The 7707-nt window shown below is 40.1% G+C and overlaps 1 non-coding gene across 1 annotated transcript; it reads left to right on the forward strand.

Moving 5' to 3' along the window:
- Window positions 1-764: 764 nt before the first annotated feature.
- Window positions 765-915, forward strand: LOC115032085 (U12 minor spliceosomal RNA). Its single transcript, XR_003837716.2, has one exon. It is a non-coding gene; the product is annotated as a U12 minor spliceosomal RNA (small nuclear RNA).
- The last annotated feature ends 6792 nt before the right edge of the window (window positions 916-7707 follow it).

Raw genomic sequence — 7707 nt, forward strand, 5'->3', positions numbered from 1 at the left:
CACACCTGACACTAGGATTCTTGTTTGATAATCTATGACATCTGGGGAAAGCATTAGCCATCCTTGTAGGGTACTTCTGCTATGGGTACAAGTTCTCACTACATAACTATGCTTGGCCCAGAACTTGCTATGTAGAGTGTGGTGACCTCCAACTCATAGAGATGCACTCCTGCCTTCTGGGGATTGTGATCAAAGTTGTGCACCATCGTACCCAGGCAACTATTTTATTTTATTTTTAAATAAACTTATAAAATAGTAATAATGATATTAGTGCAAGAGTGGCTTGAATATAACAGGGATGACCAACGGCTTTCTCACTGGATTTCAGGCCTACTCTATAAGAAGGATCTCATGTTTGGTATTATAAACTTAAACAAGAGCAGGGTGATCATAGGCCATGAAGAGTAATGCACTGTTATCATTTTGCTAAATGAACAACTAGTCAAGCTGCCTTCTAAATACTCATGTTTATATTCATAGACTGGTGGTTCCCTCAACCTATGTTAGGGAGGTTTCTTATTATAGTGGACAGCAGTTAATTCAGAGATTAATAACTGGCTGAAGTGCTGAGAAGAACTGGTTATCCATCTCATGTCCAAAAATTCAGGGACAAACATAGGAAAGGGGACAGAAAAATGGTACAGAAAGGAGATAGGGAGGTGTGTTCCTGAAAGACATCTTCTGGACACAGCATGGATATTTCACGCATGAAATCAACTTAGCTATGGCCACTTACACAGGATGTGCATAAAAGTGACCCCATTATGCCTTAAACTTATGAGTAAGGAAAATAACGATTCGGGGTGACGCCCAAGTCCTCACTGCTTATGTGAGAAGAATTTTTGAGCGGGTATAGGTTGCAATCTGAGGCGACCCGCCTACTTTGCGGGATGCCTGGGTAACGCGATCTGCCCGACCCCTAACAGGACTAAAGAATAGAAAGCTTAAAAAAAAAGTGACCCCATTACCATTTCGCTATGCAATAGTGAAGGGCTCATGAGGCCCTACATCTCCCAGAGGGACTATTGGCAGTTAACGCTGTCTGGGGAAGAAGCATAACTTTCTTCAAAGGTGTAGCTACTGATAAGTTGCCCTGTTCCAGTGACCATCTTTTCACCCATCCTCATTCAATAGCCATTGTTAAATTTATTAGGTCATATACAATAAGTACTTGAAAGTACAAGGGGGACTTGCTGAGAATAAGAAGTGTTTCAGAGGAACGAGAAAGAGAGAGTGATAGTGATAAAAATGAATGCAAAGTCCATTGCATTCATCTGTGTGAATGTTAGAAATAAGGGACTTCTTTTTATAAAGAGGGAAAGTAAAGAAGAAAAGGCAAACGTTTTATTTTTTTTCTTTTTTTAAAATATTTTTATTACATATTTTCCTCAATTACATTTCCAATGCTATCCCAAAAGTCCCCCATACCCTCCCCCCCACTTCCCTACCCACCCATTCCCATTTTTTGGCCCTGGTGTTCCCCTGTACTGGGGCATATAAAGTTTGTGTGTCCAATGGGCCTCTCTTTCCAGTGATGGCCGACTAGGCCATCTTTTGATACATATTGTGTAATAGAAATAAAAAGAGTTCAGTCAAGTCGATGTCTGTGGTCCACGTTGCCACTGGAGACCATGTTTATGTGCATGGTCCATGCTACTGGAGGCCATGATGAGATTTGTCATCCATGCTGCCACTGGAGGCCATGTGGAAGTCTATGTTCTAGGTTGATGCTGAGTGTTAAGGGCAAGGAAGCTTCTGTCGTCATGGTTTTGATGACTCCAGACTCAATTGAGAATGAGAGACATTGAAGGCTTCTGTGACTTTTACTGCCCCTCAAGTAGAAAGAAAGAAAGAAAGAAGAAAGAAAGAAAGAAAGAAAGAAAGAAAGAAAGAAAGAAAGATAAAAGGAAGAAGGAAGGAAGGAAAGGAGGGAGGGAGGGAGGGAGGAAGGAAGGAAGGAAGGAAGGAAGGGAGGAAGGAAGGAAGGGAGGGAGGGAGGGAAAGAGGAAGGAAGATTCTTTGAAAGTTGTGATAATGATGCTAAAGTGTAGCAGTGTAGCTCTTCACAATTTATGGTTTCTGGAGTGGGGATATTGGGATGAGGTGGGGGTGAGAAAGGATGCAGTTATCTTTAAGGGACAGGCCATTGTTCCTCTGACCATGTACCAATGAGTATACAGGCAACACAAGTTGTACTTGTTGTATTTTTTTTTCTCCTTTTTTTGGCAGGAGGAACCCACAGAGTGAGAGGTTAGACCTGGGAGGAATGAGGAGCAAATGTGACTGGGGTGTGTCGGATGAAATTCTCAAATAATCAGTAAAAATATTATATTGGAAGAAAAGGAGGAAAAAGAAGGTTGAAACAAAGATTGTGAAAAATTGTCCAGCACCATGTAGTGGGTGTTCCGAGAAGACAATGTGCTAGCATCCTCTCACATAGTTACTGAGAAACTAGCTTCAACCTCAAACTGAGGCATAGGTAGAGTTATATGAGATAGATAGATAGATAGATAGACCACAAGCTGACAGGAGCAACAGTCCAGTTGATATGCTTTGAAATAATTAGATTTTTTTTAAAATGATGCTATACTCCAAAGTGCATTAATAGTAATAAAAAGGAAACAAATAGATTTTCAAAAGTTTAGGAAGGAAATGGTGACTTACTAAGCTTGTAGCAAGATAATTCTTTAACACATTGATAGCACTTCACTAACCTTAGTGACAAAGAGAAAAGTTCCTCTAGTCTACAGGACAGGACAGGAAAGGAATGGGAGATGGGAAGAGACAAGAGGAAATGACTATACACACATACACAAAGGGGGGGGGCTAAAATAGGTATGGGGTAGGGAAGGGGAGGGGGAGGAAGAGAGAGAAGGGCATGGGGAGGGGGAGAGGGAGAGGAGAGAAAATGCTATAGGGAAGATAAATATTTTTTATTACAAAACTATTGATTGATGCATGACATCTTAACTCCGTGTCCTCACATATAATGGATAACAATAACAGTGATTTGGAAGAACAGTGATTATTATGCTTAATGAACATTATTTAAATGCTGATAGTTCTTACAGGTAATTTCCTGTGTGGATTTTTAAAAATAAATTTCCATAAGATAATTTCACAGGAACTTAAAAAGCTGCTCATATTCTCTACCTCACAAGTTTATTTCTTGGAGTTGATCTTAGATTTGCAAAAGTTGGCATAGTATCAATTATAAATTGAAATTTGGCACTGAAATGCTATGAACTTCGTGGTGGAAGTTTAGAGAAGAATGAAGATTAAAGATTGTCACAAAGCATCCAAAGTGAGACTCATTCTGGATTTGTAATTTTCTATAGTTTTAGACATTATTTGTCATGCATATAATTCAACAAGATTGTATTTTAAAATTGTCTTCTAGCCAACCTGTAAAAGATTTAAATAGCTTTTAGAGAATAAACAACTGTAAAAATTTCTAATTTGAAATAAAATTATATATACACACACACAAATAATGGTCAAACTAATTAACACACTCACTATTTCACAAAAGTCCTCAATTTTGTGAACTTCTAAGTATGTGTTTTTTTAATTAATAAAGAGCCACTAAATTGGGTTTATTTAGTAATAATCTTCCCTCTACTTTTGTTTGGCCTTTGCATACACACCTTGAATGTGGTCAGCTTTAGCTTGGATTTGTCATGGGGGCTCCTAGTCTTTAAATGTTCTGACCCTGTGGCCCAGTCTGGTAGTTTATGTCAACACTGTTGAGAGAGTAAGGAAAGGGGCAGAACAAAGCACACTTACTGCTTTTCAGGTTGAGAGTTTATCTTCCCTCATGTTGCCTTGTGATACTCTCTACCTGTTTTAATTCTTCCCTTTGTAGCACAGGCCACGGCTCCCACTGTACAGCACTTCCTTGAGTGTGTTCTTTTGTCATTGTTTTAGCTCTTTGTTCTTGAGGTGATGGAAATAAAGTTGTAAGTAGCACATTTGATGGCCCAGATTCTGCATATGTCAGGAGCTATTTTTTAAAAGGAGGAGATTTTCATTTAAAGTCTAAGCTTGGGTTTTTTATCTCACAGGAGTTGTATGAATTTCCAACACTATACAGGTGCCACTTTTTTTTTAATTTAATTTTTTTAAATTTATTTTTTAATTAGGTATTTTCCTCGTTTACATTTTCAATGCTATCCCAAAAGTCCCCCATACCCACACCCCCAATCCCCTACCCACCCACTCCCCCTTTTTGGCCCTGGGGTTCCCCTGTACTGGGGCATATAAAGTTTGCAAGTCCAATGGGCCTCTCTTTGCAGTGATGGCCGACTAGGCCATCTTTTGATACATATGCAGCTAGAGACAAGAGCTCCGGGGTACTGGTTAGTTCATGTTGTTGTTCCACCTATAGGGTTGCAGTTCCCTTTAGCTCCTTGGGTAATTTCTCTAGATCCTCCATTGGGGGCCATGTGATCCATCCAATAGCTGACTGTGATCATCCACTTCTGTGTTTGCTAGGCCCCGGCATAGTCTCACAAGAGACAGCTATATCTGGGTCCTTTCAGCAAAATCTTGCTAGTTTAAAATAAGATAGCACATGTTAATTATACAGAACAAGAAATTTCATTGTGATATTTCCATACATACATATAACAAGCTTTAATTATATCTACTTCCATTATTCTATCCTTCCTCCACCCCTTGATTACTTTCTTCTATCTACTAATATCAACTTTCATGCTATTGTTTATCTTTTGATTGCACATATAAGGGAAATATATAATATGTCTCTTTCATTTCTTTATTAAATTTTTATTAGTATCCAATAACTGTGCCTTGTCAAAAATTTTATTATGACATGTCAATGTGGGCACTTAATATTCTTTGATGCTATCTATTCCTAATTACCCTCTTATTCTCTGTCTCCCTCCCTTTTATCATTTCCCTCCTTTATCACTAGTACCCTCTAATGTCATGTCTCTCTGACCCTATCTCCCACATGTGAAAGAAAGTACAGAATTCTTGATTGTCATTCTGAGTCTGGCTTAGCTCACTGTCTCATTTAGGGTTTTACTGCGATGAACAGACACCATGACTAAGGCAACAAAGACATGTAATTGGGGCTGGCTTACAGGTTCAGAGGTTTAGTCCATTATCATCAAGGTGGGAGCATGGCAGCATTTAGGAAGGCATAGTGCAGGCAGAGTTGAGAGTTCTACATCTTCATTTGAAGGCTGCTAGTGGAAGACTGACTTCCAAGCAGCTAGGGTTAGGGTCTTAAGCCTACACCCACAGTGACACACCTACTCCAACAAGGCCATACCTAACAGGGACACACCTTCTAATAGTGCCACTCCTTGGGCTGAGCATATACAAACCACAGCATTCCACTCCCTGCCCCCCATAGGCTTGTTAAAACACATGAGTCTGTGGGGGCTGTGATGGTTTGTGATGCCAGCCTGTGTCAGAGCAAGTTCTAGGTGAAGAAAAGCTTAAATCCAGGCTTGGTGGTACACACTTGTAATCCCAGGAGACAGAGCCAGGCAGATTTCTAAGCTCAAGGTCAGTCTACAGAGCAAGTTCCGGGACAGCCAAGCTTTGGCAGTGATGGAGTTGGAAAATAGAAAGCTGGTAGTAGAATAAGGGGGGGGGGGTATTTCAGCCCCTGCAAGCAGCAGAACACAGCTGCTTTGGTCATGTGGCTCTGGCTTTAGAGTCAAGAATAGAAGGGACTACTGGAACGATTGACTCTGGTTAACTGGAACTAAAAAATTAGTGGTGATTAAGAAGAGACCAGCATCACTGAGGTGAAATCTTTTGGGAAGCGTTTCCTGAGAGTACAAAGAAGCTGTGTTACAGAGATGGCCCAGGTTGTACCTCATGCTGCAGCTGTACTTGGTAATGTGTAAGAGTCACCCAGGTGGTACTGGTTTTGAAAACATGAAGGGGTCATGCAAAGGAGTTTGGCTTGGCACCATGAAGAGAGTCTATGAGAGGCTATTGGTGAAGTCTAGTTGCAGCAGAAGACCCCAGTGTATTGTAGATACCAGTACCATGGAATGATCACCAAGAATAGCAATGGTAGTGGAGTAGATCAACCTGAGGTTAGAGTGCTACAGAGGGCAGAGCTGAAGAAATGACACCAGCCCTTAGGAGGAACATGAGATCATGTGTGGACCCCAGACATTTGAAACAAGAAGCTATAACATTGAAGTTGCCTTGGGGATCCCAAGATGTTCAAGATGCCAGAGCCTTAGTTTATTTGCTGAGGAAAGCTGCTAACAGGGAGTGGAACCAGCCCAGGAGAAAGAAGTTTGTTGCAGTCCTCAGAGATGAAAAATCTGGATCATTACCCAAGATTGTCCTCTATCTTATACACATGTCTGTGGCATACACATATTCTGGTTCACACACACAAATGCACACATGTATGCTTGCATGCACAAACATCACAACACAAATACAATATGCATAAATGATATTTAATGTGAAGAAATTGGTTGAATGCTTAAATGAAGGAAAGTGATATCTGAGATGACAGCCAGCTTTCTGAATCAGTAGCTGTACATGTTCTATGCAAATGCAATCACACACACACACACACACACACACACACACACACACACACATCAAGGAGCAGTTAAAAAAAACCACAAATGCTTTATGATTGGTGTTTCTACAGTCCTTAGAGAAGAGTGCTGATATTGCATGACCTCTTTTTTTTGAGTCTGTTGTAACATATTCACAATAATATTCTAATTACCTGGTGTGTCATTATAGCACATTATAGGGGGACTTTATAGCACATGCATTATTCACTCTTTCAAAACCATTAGCAAGATGTCACATTTCTGCTATGTCTAGCCCTGCTTAAGGCATATGGCATATGGAAGAACTCTGTCATAATATTTCCTTCAACACAATGTAGCTTGCAAAATATTTTCCAGCTACTCTTAGATTTTACATTTGTATTCCCACAAAATTTTCATGACAAGAAGTTCATAACTAGATATGTTTTGTGTGCTGAGGGAAGTCCTATGAGTTGATGAAAATTAGAAAGATAAGAATCCAAGTTCTAGGCTATGCTGTTGGATATGTTGTGATTCAGCTCTGCATTGCCTTTAGGAAGGGAAGGGAAAGTGGAGGAGGAAGAAGAGGAGGAAAAAGAGGAGGAGGAGAAAGAGAAGGAAGAAGAGGAGGAGGAGGAAGAGGAGGAGGAGAAAGAGAAGGAAGAAGAAGAGGAGGAGGAGGAGAAGGAAAAGAGGAGGAGGAGGAAGAGGAGGAGGAAGGGGGAGAGTACTGGTCCTTGTAGACCATGTTCTTAGCCTCCATATAAACAGGTTAATAAAGGAGTTTGGCTAGTGGGAAACCATCAGAGACTGTAAAGCAGAAGAAGGAAAACCTGTGGCAATTCTCTTTTGGTGTGGATCCCATAATGTCTAAAACTCAGCCTCTGCTCAACCTAGTTATCTTACTATTGCCCATTTAAATTACTGAGTTTGCTATCACCACATAATTTATCCTAGCTTTGGGGCCCTCCCTTCAACATTCATTGCCTGGATGCACTGTGATTTTTACAAGGATCAGGTATTCACATACATGAACATATACATACCCAGAAAATATATAGTAATACTATATTTATAAGGTGCAAAACAATTTTAGCTTAGTTTCTCTCTTTTTTTCCTTAGTTTATTTCTTAGTAGTTTATATTTTTAAAACATCCCATTA

This window comes from Mus caroli, unplaced genomic scaffold (assembly GCF_978045245.1).
Source record: "Mus caroli unplaced genomic scaffold, Mus_caroli_1 scaffold_11, whole genome shotgun sequence".
Taxonomy (NCBI): Eukaryota; Metazoa; Chordata; class Mammalia; order Rodentia; family Muridae; genus Mus; species Mus caroli.